Source organism: Camellia sinensis, chromosome 7, assembly GCF_055761805.1.
Source record: "Camellia sinensis isolate YWXY chromosome 7, ASM5576180v1, whole genome shotgun sequence".
In the NCBI taxonomy this organism is placed as follows: Eukaryota; Viridiplantae; Streptophyta; class Magnoliopsida; order Ericales; family Theaceae; genus Camellia; species Camellia sinensis.
In genome coordinates, this window is record NC_138967.1 from 180687308 (window position 1) to 180708266 (window position 20959).

General features: G+C 33.7%; 1 pseudogene; it reads left to right on the forward strand.

Annotated features, from left to right (window-relative positions):
• The first annotated feature begins 871 nt into the window (after positions 1 to 871).
• On the forward strand, positions 872 to 17413 carry LOC114257977 (G-type lectin S-receptor-like serine/threonine-protein kinase At1g11300; annotated as a pseudogene).
• The last annotated feature ends 3546 nt before the right edge of the window (positions 17414 to 20959 follow it).

The following is a 20959-nucleotide window of genomic DNA, read 5'->3' on the forward strand; positions in this document are numbered from 1 at the left end:
GTTTGGCTCGAGTGGAGCCACTTATGGAAAACACGCGTTTTTGGTTCCTCGCTCGAGCGAGCTTCGCGATTCAGATTTCTATAAGTACGGATTTCTGTCAGATTTTAAGATTACTTCTCCAGGTCTTCTTTTTAGATATTAAGGTTTATCTCTGGAGATATTTTGCTAGTTTTCGTTGATGTTTTGATTGAGTATTCAACTCATGGTTTTAGAAGTTTACATCAAAGGATTGTTTGTTTAATTCTATACAAAAGAGAGAGTTGTTCTTCGGTGGATTCTGAAGAATTCGAGCATGAAGCTTTGGTGGATTCTGGAGTGGCTCATCGTCAAGACAATTCTGAGATGAAGACGAGGTTAGAAGAGACACACAGAGGTTGGTTCAATTCGAGCGTGGATTCACTAGATAATTGAGAGTATACCTATGTAATTCCTTTATATCTTCTTAGTGGATTGTTTTGTGGCTGTTGCCCGTGATTTTTTATCACAATTGGATATGTCCAATTGTGGTTTTTCCACGTAAAATCATTGTGTCGATTTGTCTTGATTGTTTGATTGGGATTGTTGTTTACTGCTTAAAATTGATACATAATCACAAATCAACATCTAGGGGATTTCTAGATTTTTCATTGTGTTGGATGTATCAGGGAAACTTCAGCTACTATCGTGGTCTGAAACTACTCATCAATGGGATTTGTTTTGGTTTCAATGGAGCCAGCAGTGCAGGGTTTATGCCTACTGTGGGGCTTTTAGCATTTACAGTCAAAAGGCCCTTCCATTTTGCCAATGTTTGCCAGTTTTGAACCCGGTTCTGTATGAAATTGGATTGTAGGAGACGTGTTAAGAGGGTGCGTGAGGAAAGCCCCTTTAAAATATGGCAATGACAGTCATGCCAATGGACAGAGTGACCAGTTTATTTGGATACCTAAAGTAAGACTTCCTTTCAATCCGATAGTTTTTCAAGATAGAGGTGCTTTTGACTACGATTCGGCTTGCTTGAATATCTGCTCTTGCTCTGTTTTGCTTATGGCAGTGATGGGTGTTCAATATGGAGTGAAGATCTCTTTAATGTTAAACAGCTGAAAGATGATGACCCAGATAGGAGTGATTTCTATCTAAAACTTTCTGCTTCTGGATTTCTTAGTGAAGGTAAGAATAATGGAATTGTTGCAATTGTTTTGGTGGCATGGGGACAAAAATTAATTACATTGTTTTTGGAACTCTTTTTGCAAATTCAAGAAGAAAGAGGTGGAAATGGTTTATTCTAGCACTTGCAGTTTCTATGATACTTGTTTTATTGTATGTTAAGGAGGATAAAGTCACAAAACAAAGGTGTGAATTTCACTCTTGGAACATAAAACTAAACCAATTCAAGGGACTACATTTTTATTAGAAACAGTCATTGTGCTTCTATATTCAAAAATAAAAAAATTAGCCCCTGTATTTTTTACCAAGCAGGAGAGGATTTCTGTTATTCGATGTTGGCACAAGCATTGGAGCTGCCAGCTACACACCAAATGAAGCCAATAAGGATCTTATTGGTGGGAAGAAGGAAGTTGCTTTACCGTTGTTCAGTTTCACTAGTGTTTCTTCTACTACCGATAACTTCTCTGATGCAAATAAGCTTGGAGAGGCTGGTTTTGGACCTGTTTACAAGGTAACATTCAACATCACTGACTCTAATGCTTTTGGGATGTTGAACACTATTTAAAATATTAAAATATTACTTTCACCGTCTTTTGCCGCCACTTGCCACCACTTGTCATTTCTCACTTTTTTTTTATATTTTTAAATTTTTTTAAACATTTTGTCAATTACCAAACGCGTTTGTAGTTTATGTTTTTCTAAAAATAAATAAAAAATAAACAAAAATCAATTTATAAAATTTTTGTAAATATAAACCGAAAACATAAACGTTACCAAACACATCCTTGTGTATTGTTTTTGTTTTGAGAAAAATGTAGGTGGTTAAATTTTCAAAACCTAGGGTTAAAGAAAGAGTAATTCTAGGGATGATCCAGTGTTATTGCTACTCTTAGGCCCCGTTTGTTTTGGGGTGTGAGAGGGGGATTGGGATTAGGATAGCTGTGAGCCCCATTTAATGTGCTGTTTGTTTACAGAGTTGAGGAAGGGACTGCTAAGCTGAAGGGCTTAGGATAGGCCTTGCAGATGGGATTCGGATGGGCCTCCAAGACTTGGTATTAGAAAAATAGTCCGGCAGACTAGAAAAAAAAATTTTATTTATTTATTTTTTATTTTTTACTTGTTGGGCATTTTTTTTTTTTTTTTGAACATTAATGTTTAATTTTTTGTATTTTTTGTTAAGTAAAAACCATTATTTTATTTATTTTAGTTTTTCTGAAAATTTTTTATTTTATTTTTATTTTTTAATTTTTTTTTACATATTGGGCATTTTTTTAAAAAATATTAATATTTAATGTTTTGTATTTTTTTTATTTGTTTTATTATTTTATATAAAAATAATTTAACAATCTCTACACTAACAACTATCATCAAAACAAACACAATTTTACTTAATCTCCTCACTATCAATTCCCTCCATTCTACCTCTGAAAACAAACGGGCCTTACAATTGTCCAACTACATCGCTAGCAGCATCGAGATAAACATTGCTAGTGAAGTCAAGATAGCGACAGCATCGAAATAGACATTGCTAGTGGCATCAAGATATGAGATCTGTCACCAACACCGCCTTTTTCACCTTCTTGACACTAACAACATTTTCTTCGTCTTGTTGCTCTTCCATCTCATTTGTTGGTCCAAATCTATGTCTAATGTTTTCTATACTTCTGATTTTTTATTTTTTTTTTTATAAAATTTATGTCAATTTTTTTGAACTTTTCTTTCTGTCTTAGGAATTTAAAAAGTAACAAAAATTTTAAAAAAAATTAAAGAAAAAATATAGAAGTCCACTACTTTTGGGTCTTTTCTTGACTTTCTAAAAAAAAAAATTAATGGTCCATCTAGTGGGCAGAACTTGGAAAATTAAATATTTTTGAAATTAAAAAAAAATCATTAAATTACAAATAGATGAAAAATATTATAAATATTAATAATTAAAATTATAAATTTTATCATAAATTTGTAATAATTGTTATAATTTACCAATAAATGGTAGGAAAATTTACCCATAAGTCCTAGTTTCTGAAAAGTTGAACCATTTAGTCCTAAAAGTTTTCTTATGCTCTATTTAGTCCCATTTTGCACATCAATCTAATGTTTGAAACATTAATCTGATGTTCGAAATCTAATGTTCGAAACATTAATCTGATGTTCGAAATCTAATGTTCGAAACATTAATATGATGTTTGAAACATTGTAATGGGACCTTTCAGTCTATAAGAAAACTTTTAGGACTAAACAGTGTATAAGTTATTAATTTAAGATTTATTGGTGCATCCCCCTAAATGGTAACTTCCTCTCTTTTTTTTTTCCAAATTTTTTTATAATATTTATCAAACATAAATTGAGCTCCCAAATTCAATTGTGTTGCGTCATTGGCGACGCACAGTGAACGCAATCAAAAGTCCGGCGAGATGGAGAGTGCAAATGAGAGAAAGATTCTACTCGGTGAAAAACTGCATCTAAATAATCCGATTAAATATTTTATAATGCTAAGAAGAAAGAATACAAAAACTCCTAATCTATATTCATATCTGAAATTGATTATTCCATGTAAATTCCCAAAATTTTGGGAATGTATGTGCTGCTTCTGCCCTCATTGTTAATTATATAATGAATAAATCATGGTTGATTCGTTAGGCCTTTGAAATGAACATGAAAATTTCAGCCTCATTGTCGACACTATAAAACATATTTGGTCTGGTTAAAAGTGATCAAGGCGATGAATTATATGCAAAACATTGCCTATCAGGATCAATAAATCTATTTGATGAATGTTCTGCTGTACAAAATATGTTATTATAAATAAAAATCATGGTGATTCCTTGGTGGGTTCGTGGAGTGGACGCATATGGCAGAACAATTGTGGAACTATATTAATTATTTTTCTACATGTTTTAATTCAGATGTTGGCTTGTTTTGAGGGAAACTTACAAGCAGGAAGCGGTAAGCGAAGCTCATATTAACCCTTTCAAAAATTGTCTCCTAAAAATTTAAGCTGTTACGGAATGCGTCCACCATTGTATATTAAGAGCTAATAAACATCTGCTATGGACTTTATTTATTATGAGCTCGACCCTCAAAATCTAATGGCTAACACCAATAATCCAAGGATGAGAACATTTTCTCATCCTGTTTTCCTGTTAATTTCTTCATGTTTGCTGTTTGTTGATGCCTCAACAGATACAATCTTACACGGACAGTCAATCACAGCCTCCAATACCATCGTATCTGCTGGCAATGACTTCGAGTTGGGATTCTTCAATCCTGGGAACGGGAGCTCGACAATGAATGACTACCTGGGTATATGGTACAAAAGTGTTTCGGAACAAACTGTTGTTTGGGTAGCCAACCGAGACTAACCAGTCACAGATTCCTCCGTGGCTCTTATCGTCAGCACTGATGGAAACCTCTTGATAGTGGAGGGAAAAATTTCATACACGTTGACTAACATATCGTCCAATGGTAACACTAGTGCTACCCTTTTGGATTCAGGAAATCTTGTTTTGAGAGATGAGACATCTGGTAACTTACTATGGGAGAGTTTTGACTGCCCTTCACATACTCTCTTGCCTGGAATGAAGCTTGGTTCTTTTAATGATTGGATCAATTGGAAGCCCTGGTCTGTGATATCCTGGAAAAGCAGGGAAGACCCTAGCCCTAGAGTTTTCTCTCTAGAAAGTGAATTTTTAGGCATGCACCAGTTCTTCATCATGAAGGGATCTCAAAAGTATTGGACTAGTGGGATATGGAATGGAAAAAGTTTCCCAATGATCCCTGATATGACAGCTCACAATATAAACATCACCTTTAATCTCAATCCGTCGGGGGGCTATTTCACTTACTCTGTTACTGATGCTTATACAACTATTATATTTGTGTTGGTTGTATCAGGGAAACTTCAGCTGCTATCGTGGTCTGAAACTAATCATCAATGCGATTTGTTTTGATCTCAACCGAGCCAGCAGTGCGAGGTTTATGCCTACTGCGGGGCTTTTAGCAGTTGCAGTCAAAAGGCCCTTCCATTTTGCCAATGTTTGCCTGGCTTTGAACCCCTTTCTATAGAAAATTGGAATGCAGGGGACATGTCAGGAGGGTGTGCGAGGAAAGCCCCATTGCAGTGCAGCAATAAAAGCGAAGGCAATGGGAAGAAAGACCAGTTTCTCTGGATATCTAAAGTAGACTCCCTGTTAATCCAGTAATTGTGCAACATAGAGGTGCTTCAGACTGCAAGTCGGCTTGCTTGAGTAACTGATCTTGCTCTGTTTATGCTTATGGCAGTGATGGGTGTTCAATATGGAGTGAAGATCTCTTTAATGTGAAACAGCTGACAAATGATGACCCTGATGGGAGAGATTTCTATCTAAAACTTGCTAATTCTGAGTTTCTCAGTAGAGGTAAGAACAATGGAATTGCCACAATTGTTTTGGTGGCATGGTGACAGAAATTAATGACTTTGTTTTGGATAAAAATGAATTCAGTCCACCTAACTCATTTTTCAGATTCAAGAAGCAAGTGGTGGAAATGGCTAATTCTGGCACTAGCAGTTTCTATGACTCTAACAGCCTTGGTTTATTGTATGTGGAGGAGAACGTTACAGAAAAGAGGTATGCATTTCACTCTTGGAACACAATACTAAGCCAATCCACAGGAGTTTGTGTGTGTGTGTGTGTGTGTGTGTGTGTGTGTGTGTTTTTTTAATAGTAAAAACTTAGTCCTTATGCTTCTATATTAGTCCAAATGCCCAAATATAATTCCAAAAAAAACATAAATAAATTAATAACAAGTCCCTATATGTGTTTTGTCAAGCGAGGGAGGATTTGATGCTATTCGATATTGGTACAAGCATTGGAACCAGTAAGAGTCTTATTGGTGGAAAGAAGGAAGTTGATTTACCGTTGTTCAGTTTTGCTAGTGTTTCTCTTGCTACTGATAACTTTTCTGATACAAATAAGCTCGGAGAGGGTGGTTTTGGACCTGTTTACTAGGTAACATTCAACATCACTAACCACGATTCTTTAGGGATGTTGAACACCAAACAGAAATCATTTTGATTCTACCAAGTAGTTCAGTCCCAATTGATGCATAGAGCTCTGTTTTATTTTTTGAGAGTCCATGCTTACTTAATAATATGTTATTTTCAGATAGTGTTTGATGTTAGTTTTCCATAGATCATAAACAAGCTAAGAAGGTTCTACATCAGGGCAAGTTGCTAAAAGAATATGAAGTGGCTGTGAAAAGGCTTTCAAAAAAATCTGGACAAGGATTAGAGGAATTACAGAATGAGGCTATGCTCATAGTAAAACTTCAACACAAGAATCTTGCGAGACTGCTGGGCTGCTGCATTGAAAGAGATGAAAAGATTTTAATCTATGAGTATATGCCCAACAAAAGCTTGGATTTCTTGCTTTTTGGTTTGTGCCTTTGCATTCTTGAATATATTTGATCGTTTCTGTTTGTATATTTATCCATACTTATGTATTACCATTTAAATTTATTAATTTGATGTGAAATCGTGACAGATCCAATCAAACACGGCACACTAAATTGGGAGTTACGAGTTAACATCATTGAAGGAATTGCTCAAGGGCTTCTCTATCTTCATCAGTATTCTAGGTTACAAATCATCCATAGAGATTTGAAAGATAGCAACATTTTGTTGGACAAAGATATGAACCCAAAAATTTCTGATTTTGGGACGGCAAGAATTTTCAGTGGAAATGGATCACAAGCAACAAATCAAATTGTTGGCACTTAGTGAGTAAAACATAGTTTATGCACCTTTGCACCAAAGCATCTTATTTTTTCATACATTGATATCTTTAAGGCTACTAAACAATTTAATTTAATACTTGAATCCAGCGGCTATATGTCACCTAAGTATGCTTTGGATGGCCTATTCTCAATCAAATCCGATTTCTTCAGCTTTGGAGTCATATTGTTAGAGATTTTGAGTGGCAAAAAGAGTACAGGCTTTTATACTGACTCTGTTTATCTTCTTGGATATGTGAGTACCACAATGCTATTACATTTATCATGCCCTTCTTTTACCTTTCCACTTTTTTCATCTTTGAAGGATTCACAATGAGATATACTTTACTGTCTTATATTCTTTAGGCATGGGACTTGTGGAAGAGTGCATGGGACAGAACCTGAAGGACCCAATATTGGGAGACATACCTTCTATACATATGTTGTTGAGGTACATACACATTGGACTTCTTTGTGTTCAAGAAAGTGTAGCTGATAGGCCTACCATGTCCAGTGTTGTGTCAATGCTTAGCAATGAACTTGTGCTTCTACCCTCTCCAAAACAACCTGCATTTTCAACTACTACAAATGTGCCAGATCGGAATTTATGCAAAAGCCCAGAAATATGTTCACTGAACAATGTGACGGTTACAATTCTAGAACCCCGGTAACAGTTCACTCTTCCATGTCGATTCATTGTATTGTCTTTACTTGTTCTTTCTTATTGAACTTACATTTTGTTGTTTTTTTTTTTTCATAAGAGAAGTTTGCCTGAAATGAACTAAAAAGTTGTTAATTTGGGAATGGAGGGTGACACTGAGTGCTGTCTCTATCTATTCTGTGTACACTTTGCAACCCCTATACTGGAAGAGGGGAGGTTCAACTCTTATAAAATGTCAAATAGGTTTAGTGAGTTGGTTTGTTGGTACAATACAAAAAATTGTCAACCAATTTCAAGATCCATTCAAAATGATCAATAAAACACTGGAGTTTAAGTTTCTGTTTGGTTGTTTTATTTATTTATTTTTTAAGGACAACTGTTTGGCCTCGTTTGTTAAAATTTTGATACCTCATTGAGTAGATGTCTGTATGAGTTAGAGTTCAATTTTTTATTTTAATTTTAATTTTCTTTTAATTTGCCCTTTTGGAATACAACAACTAGAACGAAAGTGAAGAACAAAAGGTGACTGTTTGCAACCCATTCATCTACACAACCTCTCAATTCTCACGCTCCAAAACAATTTGATTGCATTGTCTCACAATGAATTTTCACGGTGTGATTTTTCACTATGATAGTAACTGAAATTTCACTTAAAATTGATCATTTTTTTGGAACTATCAATTTGAACCTTTTAGTGATAAATTTGGAATTATAGGCCTAATTTTTATAATTAGTCACCAATTTTAGAATTTTTAGTGCTGAAATAGATATTCTATTGACATCAAATAGAGTCTATAAAATTTCACTGTGCAAAATAAACAAAACTTAGCAATTCCGAATTCAAACAAATTATTATATATTAATAACATATATGTCTCAATATTGGGCCTAATTTAACCCTTCCAATTTTAACTCTTAAAAAAAGAGTTAAATTTCAAGCTCATCCACTTAACTTGATATAAATGGGATTTTTGTGTGAACTATTAAATAAATTTTATCCCTATTACCGCAAGTGTTTGAATTTGAACATTTGACCGCATATTTGAATTTCAGTCTTTAAATTTATACATCTGTAAAAGTGAAATAGTTAAATATTTTCTAATTTATTGTATAACTAAATAGTAAAAAATTAAAATTAAAATTTTATAAATGAGTTGGCTGAGACCGACACTCTCATTCCAAAATAAGTTTGAAAATAAACAAGTTCAAAATCTCAAATTAACATTATAAATCTTTTTTTTTCTTCCGTAAGTTTAAAAATATGAATTGAAGTGAACATATGAACTTACAAAGAAATCATTTGACAAATGATAATTTTATCCCAAAAAAATTAAATTAAATTAAATTAATTGATACAAAAAAAAAAAAAAGTGAAAAATTTCTTTCCATAGTTGTTTATAATTTTTGCATGTTTGTTTATAAAAAAAGAAAAAAAAAATTAACAAACATATTTCACCTCATCTTTTAACCAAAAAAAAAAAAGTTAAAAAATACTAAAAAAACTCAATATTTACATTAATAAAAAAAAACTTTTTAAATATATTTATCAAATGTAAATTGGGCTCCCAAATTCAATCATGCTGCGTCACCTGCGACACACAGTAATAACTATCAAAAGTCCAGGGAGACAGTGAGTGTGAGTGAGAGAAGCTTCTATTCAGTTAAGGTTGCTGAACCAATTTTATATGTACTATAGAATGACATAATTTTATATTTTTTGAGTTATAATTAAAAAAAATATTATAACCAAACGATATGAAGTATAACAAAAAATCTGTCACAAATAAAATAAGATCATAATTAAAAAAAAAATAGCATAATTTGGGGGTGCATGTGGTAAGAGGTGTGTATACTAGATTTTCCTCTATCTATATACTTATATGGGTTTAGGATTTAGGGTTTAGGGAGAAAATGAACAAAAATCTATTTCGTTTGGAATTTTTTTTTAATTTGTATTTTTTATTTATTTTTAATCAAAATAGAAAATATGTGTTAAAAATATTTCAAAAAATTCATTGGATACATTTTTTTTTTTTTTTTGTGTACATTTTCATATTTTGTTGTATGTTAATGAATTTTTTAAAAGATTTTTGTATAAATGCTAAAAATCCGCTTTCTATATATTTATATGGGTTTAGGGTTTAGGGAGAAAACGAATTAAAATCTGTTTGGTTCAGAGTTTATTTATTTTTTCAATTCTTATTTTTTATTTATTTTTAATCAAAATAGAAAATTTGTGTAAAAATCTTTTAAAAAATTCATTGAATACGACAATTTTTTTTTTGTGTATGTGTGTGTGTGTGTACATTTTCATATTTTGTTGTATTTTAATGAAATTTTTTTATAAAGATTTTTGTATAAATATTATATATATATATATAACTATATCTAAATTAAGTGGGTTTAAAAAAAATTGATTAAAATGTTAAAAAAATTTACTAAAAATAAAAAACATATGGATTGAAAATTCGGTTATAGAAAATTCCAAACCAGACAGATTGTGTTTGGCCAATAAATAAAAGAAAAATTCTAGTATCTAATGAAAATTGCCTCAAACACAACCAAGAATTTTTAATTATTTTATAATGCTTTTATTTCAGTTGGAATTTGGATGTATAATCTGTGATCATACTCTGTTTGGTTGATTAGAATACTGACGATGCTAATCTTATTTGTCTAAATGGAGGAGGAATAGAAATCACCTAATTATCAGAAATTGGTTGCAGTAGACTTAGGCCATGTTTATTTGGGTGGACATGAGCTTGGATTGGACTAATAGTCTAATAAAATTATTAATCCGATATTTGGTTAAACAATTGAAGTACGGACTATCAATCCATCCAAATATGGTATCCCACATATGATGAACTATTCAATCTCACAGAGTGGGGTGAGATATGAATTGGAGGACTAAGCCAAAGTCTGGACTATTAGTTCCTCCTTATAATCCTAACTCAATCCAAACATAGAATAGGATACACAATCCAAAGGGTTTCGTAGTTCTAGGACTATTAGTCATGGGAATGCTAATCTAACCTAATCTAATCCGCTCAAACAAACATGGCCTTAGTTGACTGGACTTATTTACCTATTTCCTTTGGTTTTCTTTTCTCAAGTCCTTGTAATAGAAAAGATCTAAAATCAATTATGTTTTTCTTAGAAATTTGCCCATGTTTTCTCAGTTTCTGATGAGAGTTAAGGTTTTCTATATTCATATCCCAAAATTTTGAGAATATATGTGCTGTTTCTGCTCTCAATGTTGATTATATAATGTATGCTTTGCTTCCCAATTTGGCAATTATGAATAAATCATGGTTGATTCAATAGGCCTTTGAAATATATGCAAAACATTGCCTGGCAGGATGAATATATATATTCAATGACGGTCTAGCAATACAAAATATGTTATTCTAAAGAAAAGTTAAGGTGATTCCTAGGTGGGTTTGTGGATTTATAAGGCAGAACATGTCTGGAATTATACTAATTATATTATTCCACATATTTTAATTATGATGTTGGCTTGTACTGACGGAAACTTAATCCTTTTAAAAATTGTCCCAAAAATTTTAATCTGTTGGGAAATGCGTCCACCATTGTATATGAATGAGCTAACAAGCTTATGCTATGGACTTCATATATTATGGAGTCGACCATGAAAATCTAATGGCTAACACCAATAATACAAGGATGACAACATGTGCTCATTTTGTTTTCCTGTTAATTTCTTCATGTTTGTGGTTTGCTGATGCCTCAACAGATACAATCTTACTAGAGCAGTCAATCACAGCTTCCGACACCATTGTATCTACAAGAAATGTCTTCGAGTTAGGATTCTTCAGTCCTTGGAATGGGAGCTGTACAATGAATTACTATGTGGGTATATGGTTGTTTGCACCCATTTTTTGCTCGTTCTTGCCGACAGGTGGTCCAGTCAATTAAGGACACGTGGCTAAGTCTAGGTTGGATAGTTGGCATAAAAAAACAAGGGTCATCAGGGTTTGTGCCTATGGGTTAACATTGGATGGTGGAGCAATTACTAGCAGTGATCATGGACTTAGGGGGCAGTCCTTCAAGAGGAAGCATGAGCAAAGTGGAAGTCTTTCTTTGTCGAGGAAAGGTTAGAAGAGCTTGTAAGCATGTGATAACTTGGAGAAGGGGCAGTTTGACAGACAGAGATGAAGGTCTAATGTGATTAGAAGGCCTAGAAGCCAAGAAGTGGTTGCAGTAGTTATACAGCAGCAGTTGCAGATTGAGGAGATCATGGGATATGGGAAAGAAGAAGTATAAAAGCCAGAAATTTGCAGAGAGAGATGACGTCAAGAACAACACAACAACTTAGTTTTATCTTAAAAGTAGCTTTATTTAGACTTAGGGGTAGTTTTAATTGTAATTTAGGAGTAGTTCGTTCGATTATAACTTGTACTTTTTTTAGTGAACTTCAGTAATTTCAATCTGAAATTACTTATGTTTATTCAAATCTATTTTGCTACCGTCAGTTGATATAAAAAGTGTGTTCTTTCTTCTTGTTTACTTTGCTACCATTGATCTAAAGAAGTTCTCATTCTTTTGAGGCATTCGAACCAAAACCACAATTGCCTAATTATTCTTTATCAAATTATTCAGTTTGAATTATTGCTTGGTTGCTGTCAATCTAACCCCAGCATAATTTTTAATAACAATGGTACAAACGAATTTCGGTGCAAAACTATATCCTACAAATTCTGCAGATTCTCTTACCTCTGCTAACCCTTCTGTTTAGACACCTTAGCTTTGATATTTTTTCCCTCTACTCCTCGTACCCACGAACAAACTTCACCGGAGCTGACCACCGCCTCTCTTCCCACAGTCCTATTTGCTACTTCAAAAAACGATCTACACACATTTGAGTGAACTGCCTGTAATTCTCGGGATACTCTTCTAAGGAGTACAACATCGAATACCAAAACAATCAACAACAAAAAAAGACTGAAAAGGAGGGACGAAACAAGGTACCAGAAAACAACTTCACCACAATAGCTATCCCACTGCAAAACCATATTCCTCTCTACCATAAAATATGTTTTGGTACCAAATATATAGCAAAACTGGCCCACGTGTAAGGACGAAGATTCCCCATTCAAAATAATTCAAACACATTTATTTTCCTGCCTTTGCTCTATGTCTATCATTCTGACAGCATCTTATCTTTACAACCACGCAAACCACCAGAAAAGCGACACGTATATACCACTATCTGGCAAAGGAATCAAAAGTACTCACACCACTCACACCTAGGCCCGGGTGTGACTTCCTTTTAACCTCATCCATACACGTGTCCATAAGTACAACAATGGACGGCCCAGATTAACGGGAGAAGGGGCGCTGGTAATATTAATACAGCGCCCCCTCAGTCACACCATTCACACTGGGTTTTTTAACTAATAGAGGGGCCTTGTACGGCTGGTATGAGTTCACTATTTACCACTACAAAATGCCTCGCCAAGCCTCTTTCCGTTTTTATGCCAAGAATGTTTTCCTCACCTACCCAAAATGCCCATGTCCAACAGAACGACTCTTAGAATTCCTCCAATCTCTTCTCCAACTAGCCTGTCAGCCGTACTATATACTTGTAGCAAGGGAGCTCCACGAAGATGGAAACCCTCACCTTCATGCCACGGTTCAATGCACGAAAAAGATCCAAACCTCCAACCCGAGATTTTTTTATCTCACTGGAACCAACAGCAGAATCTATCATCCAAATATAGAAAAACTCCACTCACCAACAGCAAGTCGACAGTATATACAGAAAGGGGGCGAGTTCGTCGAATGGGGAGAATTTTCATTTAAGAAGAAAAGTCCTTCGAAGAACAAAGACGAACTCTGGAGGGAAGTACTTGCAGAAGCAGAAACAGAGGAACAATTCTTTGCACTCTGCAAGGAAGGATGTCCCACCGATTACGTCACAAAATATCCCTAATTAAAAACATTTTCGAGGGATCATTACAAAAGAGAGAGGCCCTCATATACTAGCCCCTTTAATTCATTTCCTTTCTTAAATGAAGAAGTAAAAAATTGGCAGAAAATAATATTTTGTTTGTAAGTCGAAATTTCATTCAATACAAGTTATGTCAAAATTGTTGTCTCACTATTTGGAGGGAAGATGACTTCCTTAGATTAGGGATGCACAGGGATAATATCAACAATTTATATACTGACGAAGAACTCTCCTCCTCCTCTGATAACAGGAACCAAAACAGCGACCCATCCGCCCAGTCTCTCTCTACCTCGAAGGACCCTCAAGAATAGGCAAAACCGCCTGGGCCAAAAGCCTCGGACGACACAATTACTTCTCCGGTAGAATAAGCTTCAAGGACTATGACCAAGACACCATCTACAATGTCATAGACGACATCAAATACTCAACAGTCCCTACTGAATTAATGAAAAATTTAGTAAACTGTCAGAGAGATTTCCATGTATTTGTTAGATTCCAACCAGATCTCACTATTAGAGGAGAAATTCCTTGTATTATATTAACTAATGGAGACAGTAGTTGGTTAGATGCAATGTCCCCAAAAATGAGAGAATGGTTTGATGTTAATATAACCACTATCATGATTAATGAAAAATTTTATTAATTTTATTTATGAAACCACTCAAAGTTTTATGTACTTACTACATTTCCCTTATCATCAACTATTACATCTTGAGTCACATCACTATTTTTTACACTGATGATTACATTTCGCAAAACATTAGAAAATTCTGCGGGGTCCATAACGACTGATCCTCTACGATCAACTTCCTCTTTGCTAACACCAACCTCCGAAATCGACAGACTAGGATCAACATCACTAGTGTCATCACCACCTCTGCGTACATCAATCTTTGACAAACTCAGACGACCTCTGCGTTCATGAATAACTGAACCACTTTCCCCAAAACCTCCTAGCAACAAATCTCTTCGCCTCTCTGGTAAACCCACAGACGTAGTCCGTGTAAGAATCGGAATGGCCTTCGTTGGAGGACAATGCCAAACATCAACATTTTCATTAGTATATTTTTTAGATAACACTACAATAGAGGGGGACATCTCGTGAGTTACTATGGCAAAGCTTTGACTACCCTTCACATACTCTCTTGCCTGGAATGAAGCTTGTTATAGTGTGCTCAATAGAAAAACCTGGTCTTTGATATCCTGGTAAAATGGGGAAGACCCTGGCCCTGGAGTTTTCTCTCTGGAATTTGATCCTCAAGGCACGCCCCAGTTCTTCATCATGAAAGGATCTCAAAAGTATTGGACTAGTGGGGTATGGACTAGACAAAGTTTCCCAATGATCCCTGATATGAGAGCTCGTAATATACACATCACCTATGTTTTCAGCCCGTGGTGGAGCAATTTCACTTACTCTGTTACTGATGCTTCCGTGACTAGTATATTTGTGTTAGATGTATCAGGGAAACTTTAGCTGCTGTTGTGGTCTGAAACTACTCATAAATGGGGTTTGATTTGGTCTCAACCGATCCAGCAGTGTGAAGTTTATGTCTACTATGGGGCTTTTAGCATTTGCAGTCAAAAGGCCCTTTCATTTTGCCAATGTTTGCCGGGTTTTGAACCCCGTTCTATACGAAATTGGATTGCAGGAGACGTGTCGGGAGGGTGCGTAAGGAAAACCCCTTTACAATGTGGCAATGATAGTCAAGCCAATGAACAGAATGACCAGTTTATTTGGATACCTAAAGTAAGACTCCCTTTCAATCCGATAGTTTGGCAAGATAGAGATGCTTTTCAATATCTGCTCTTGCTCTGCTTTTGCTTATGGCAGTGATGGGTGTTCAATATGGAGTGAAGATCTCTTTAACGTTGAATAGCTAAAAGATGATGACCCTGATAAGAGTGATCTCTATCTAAAACTTTCTGCTTCTGCATTTCTTAGTGAAGGTAAGAATAATGGAATTGTTGCAATTGTTTTGGTGGCATGGGGACAACAATTAATTACATTGTTTTTGGAACTCTTTTTGCAGATTCAAGAAGGAAGAGGTGGAAATGGTTTATTCTAGCACTTGCAGTTTCTATGATACTTGTTTTATTGTATGTTGAGGAGGATAAAGTCACAAAACAAAGGTGTGAATTTCACTCTTGGAACATAAAACTAAACCAATTCAAGGGACTGCATTTTTATTAGTAACTAAAAATTAGTCATTGTGCTTCTATATAGGTTCAAATGCCCTAATATAATTCAAAAAAAAAAAAAAATAGCCCTTGTATTTTTTACCAAGCAGGGGAGGATTTACTGCTATTCAATGTTGGCACAAGCATTAGAGCTGCCAACTGCACACTAAATGAAGCCAGTAATGATCTTATTGGTGGGAAGAAGGAAGTTGCTTTACCGTTGTTCAGTTTCACCAGTGTATCTTCTGCTACCGCTAACTTCTCTGATGCAAATAAGCTTGGAGAGGCTGGTTTTGGACTTGTTTACAAGGTAACATTCAACATCACTGACTGACTGTGATGCTTTTGGGATGTTGAACACTACTAAGTAGTGGAGTCCCAATTGGTGCATAGAGTTTTTTATACTTAGAATATTACTTTCAAATAGTGTTTGATGTTAGTTTTCCAAAGAATACAAAGAAAATTAATGAGGTTCCATATCAGGGAAAGTTACTAAAAGGCTATGAGGTGGCCGTGAAAAGGCTTTCAAGAAAATCTGGACAAGGATTGGAGGAATTATAGAATGAGGCTATGCTCATAGTAAAACTTCAACACAAAAATCTTGTGAGACTACTGGGCTGCTGCATTGAAAGAGATGAAAAGATTTTAATCCATGAGTAAATGCCCAACAAAAGCTTGGATTTCTTCCTTTTTGGTTTGTGCCTTGGCATTCTTGACTATATTTGATTGTTTCTATTTGTATCCATACTGCCGTTTAATTTATTAATTTGATGTGAAATTGAGACAGATCCAATAAAACATGGGATACTAAATTGGGAGTTATGAAGGAATTGCTCAAGGGCTTCTCTATCTTCACTAGTATTCAAGGTTACAAATCATCCATAGAGATTTGAAAACTAGCAACATTTTGTTGGATAAAGATATGAACCCAAAAATTTCCGATTTTGGGATGGCAAGAATTTTCAGTAGAAATGGATCACAAGCGACAAATCGAATTGTTGGCACTCAGTGAGTAAAACATAATTTATGTGCCTTTGCACCAAAACATCTTTTCTTGTTTTGTTGTTGCTGTTGTTGTTGCATGCATTGATATCTTTAGGGTTACTAAACGATTCAATTTAATACATGAATCCTGTGGTTATATGTCACCTGAGTATGCTTTGGATGGTCTTTTCTCAATCAAATCTGATGTCTTCAGCTTTGGAGTTTTGTTGTTAGAAATTTTGAGTGACAAAAAAAATACACGCTTTTATCTAACTCACTCCGTCAATCTTCTTGGATATGTGAGCACCAGAATACTATTGCATTTATCATGCCTTTTTTTACCTTTCCAAATTTATTTTTTTATTTTTGTCTTTGAAGGATTCACAATGAGATATACTTTTCTGTCTAATATTCTTCAGGCATGGGACTTGTGGAAGAGTGGCATGGGACAGGACCTGAAGGACCCAATATTGGGAGACATACCTTTTACACATATGCTGTTGAGGTACATAAACATTGGACTTCTTTGTGTTCAAGAAAGTGCAGTGGATAGGCGTACCATGTCTAGTGTTGTATCAATGCTTAGCAATGATCTTGTGCTTTTACCTCCTCCAAAACAACCTGCATTTTCAACTATTACAAGTGTGCCTGATTGGACATCATGCAAAATCCCAGAAATATGTTCGCTGAACGACGTGACGGTTTCAGTTCTTGAAGCTCGGTAAGAGTTCAGTCTTCCATGTCGATTTGTTGATTTGGTGTATTGATACAATGCAAAAAAATTTCAATAATTTCAAGATCGATTCCAAAAGAGCAGGAAAACACCTAAGTTTGTTCTTGTTTGGTTGTGTTTTGTGTTTTGTGTTTTGTGTTTTTGTTTTTTTGTTTTCAATTTTTATTTTTTAGAAAACAAGACTTTGTTTGGTTTGATTATTTAAAAACTGTTTTTAGACTGATTTTCTTCTGTCTTTAGTAATTTTTTTATTATTATTTATATATTGTAGTTGTTGTTATTATTATTATTATTACATCTAATTTATATGTTTTTAAAAATTTTAAAAAATGACTAAAATATGAAAAAAGGTTAGCTGAAGACCAAAGGAAAACTCCTCTAAAACACACATACAAGTTTTTGTTCCAATTTTCTTTTATTTGTACCATTTTTTTTCTCTCCATATTTTAGTCAATTTCCAATGCATACCCTCAATTACTTTGCAATGTGTTGGAAGTTAAAGTGATGCCTTAATCACATTGTGTCATAATTCCAAGATAACTCTTGATGTGATTAATGTGATAACTTTAACTACATAGCATCATAACAAAAATTACATGGTATCATAACGAAAAGTGTGCGTGCATAATTATGGATGGAGATTACTGAATTTGTTCACACATTTTTTTAATGTGGATCTCATATCTGAAATGTGTAATTATCCCACTCAAAATTGACACAAAAAAAAAAAAAAAAAATTAGTATTTTAATCATTATTTTCAATGTAAATATATGAATAATGTCTAAAATGTCATTTTCATTCAGTTTAATGAGTAAAATACTATTTTTTTCATTTGTTTTACTTAACAAAATAGACAAATAGTTTATATTGAAAACAAATCAAAAAATTAGGACTTAAGTTGACAAAATTAAAAAATTAAGATTTATTTTGTTACAAGACTCAAATTTTGAGGGTTTTTTTTTTTTTTTGTAATTTCTTTTCAAATTATTTACAAATAGACTTGACATCAAAAGCTCAAAAAATGTGATTAATATAATTTTTCAAAAAAAATTATCTTACTAATTACTATGAAAGCATTTTAAACATTTCCCTGAAGAACCCTTATTGTGATTGCACGTGATAGGGGTGAGCAGCGGATATACCGATCCGCCAAAACCGACCGAACCGAACCGATCCGCCGCATTTTGGACGGATGCGTGATGATGAGCGGACGGTTGCGGATTGATTTTTTCCAATCCGCCAATTTGGCGGACGGATGGCGGATTTGAGATTTTGTGGCCGCAACCGAACCGCCAAACCGCCAAATCGCGAGCACCCCTAGTAATTTATAAGATTTTGTATTTTCAATTTGTTTAAATATTATGTTTGTGTTTTCAATTGAAAAATAGTTTAAATATTCTGTTGAAAAAAAGTTTTCAACTTAAATATATTTTTTGAATTGAAAAAAATAAACGTATTATTCATCTATATTTTTTAGTTTTTAAATATAACTCTAAAAATAATAAATAGAAAATATGATATATGCTAGTTGGTTTTTATTTTAAAAAACATATGTAAATACTGCTTTGTTCATGGTTTTAGTGGTTTGAATTGTTATTATATTTTAAGAATCACAGATTGTAATACTTTATGTGGATGAATTATGCTGTGATTGTAATATGTGAATGAGGCATGAAGTGATCGTGATGTTATAAAGTTTCAAACTTTCTTTCTTTGAATAAGGCATACAGTGATTGTAATACTTTTTTAAGTCATTGACTGTAATACTTTTTTTTTTGAGGAAGTGCACAAGTTGAATTATGTTGAAAATTTATAAAATTTTAAACCGCCAAACCGATTCGCATCCATCCGCCAAACCGCCAATCCGCTCAATCCACATCCGCCGGATTGGCGGACGGATGCGGATTGATTTTCTTCAATCCGCCAATTTGGCGGACGGATGGCGGATTGGAGGTTCCGTGGCCGCAACCGACCCGCGCCCACCCCTAGCACGTGATGACACTAATTGTCAAAGGCCGATAAGAACAATTGAAAACTTTTTAGGTTCTAACATTACAGAGAGATTTCTTATAAAATTTCATATAGTCTCGGGAAATAACAAACATAGAGACTTTTTTGAGCTTTATTTATTATACATTCTTAATTCCTTTTTACTGCATCAAAGCCAAGCCCACCCATTATGACTTGGCCATCCCCTCTCTTTTTATTTTTTTAAGAATATTTTTTTCCAATTATTTCTACATAAAAAAAAAAAAGAAAAGAAAAAAGTTTCAAACGATTATGTGATTTATTTATGTGATATTTCTAATAAATAAGAGATTGTAACACATTAATGTTGTATTTGAATCATAAATTTGGATAAGAATTTAAAAAATACGAATGAAGTAGAAGTTAATTTTTTTTCTCTATTTCTTGTGTATTATTTTTTAATTTTTTTTCTTTCTTTCGAAATTCATATCCAAATATGTGATCCAAATTGAACTATTCTTTATCTCTTGACTAACCAACAAAAACAAGTCAGCATATTGTAAAATATAAGGTTTTTTTTCTTTTTTCTTTTTCTTTTTATTTGTAAATCTGATCTAAACAGAAGTATAATATTTTATTATGTATTCAATTCAATTATAGTCCCTTTCCACAAAGGCAAGTTGAATTTGATAACCAACTTACACCTTTAATTGGGCACCAAAAGTGGACTGAGTTTTTGTAGAAAATAACAATTCAGGATATAAAAAATTAGTAAAGCATAAGAGGTGTCTCGTTTAGTGTAACTGTTAAAACAAATTATAAATTATAACTTAACAGATTATAAATTATGATTTTAATCAGAAGCATTTAATCTGTTTGGTGTAACTGTTGGATTATAAATTTAAGTTGCTGAGTAATGTTTGTTAAATAAGTTGTAAATCGGTCTTTTCAATTAACTTTTATTTTTTGTTATTCATTACTTGTCTACACTTCTCATAGAAAAAAAATAATAATAATAATCTATAGTCCATTTGGGTCATTTTCTATTTTTAAAAAAATAAAAAAATAAAAAAAAAAATCTAAGAGTATAACTATAAATTAATCTGTTTACAACTAATAATCAGAAGCAAGGGGTGAGCAGCTTCTCAGAATCAGTTTTTTGGAGTTAAAATAAATTGTTAGAATCAGAAACTGTTTAAAATAAATTTAACCAAACAGTCTAAAATAACTTTTTCAAAACTAAAAGGTTTAAGTTTACTCAAAAAAACCCAAACAAACAGTGCAACTCAAAAGTTTGTGGGAGTGCAACTCTGAGTCGCACCCCACTTTGTGTAATTTTTTTTTATTAAGATGTAATTTCCCTTAATAGTTATATGATGGGGACAACCACACACACCAGCACACTAAGAGAAATTATCGTATGAGTCCGAAAACTCCACGTAGTCATATATTTGTTTAATGGTATTTTGTGATTTTTCTACCTTTTTCTTATTTATCACACTATATAATCATTTAACCCCTAATATTAAGTAACACATAATTAACATGAAATTCCAAACAGGCTTAGAA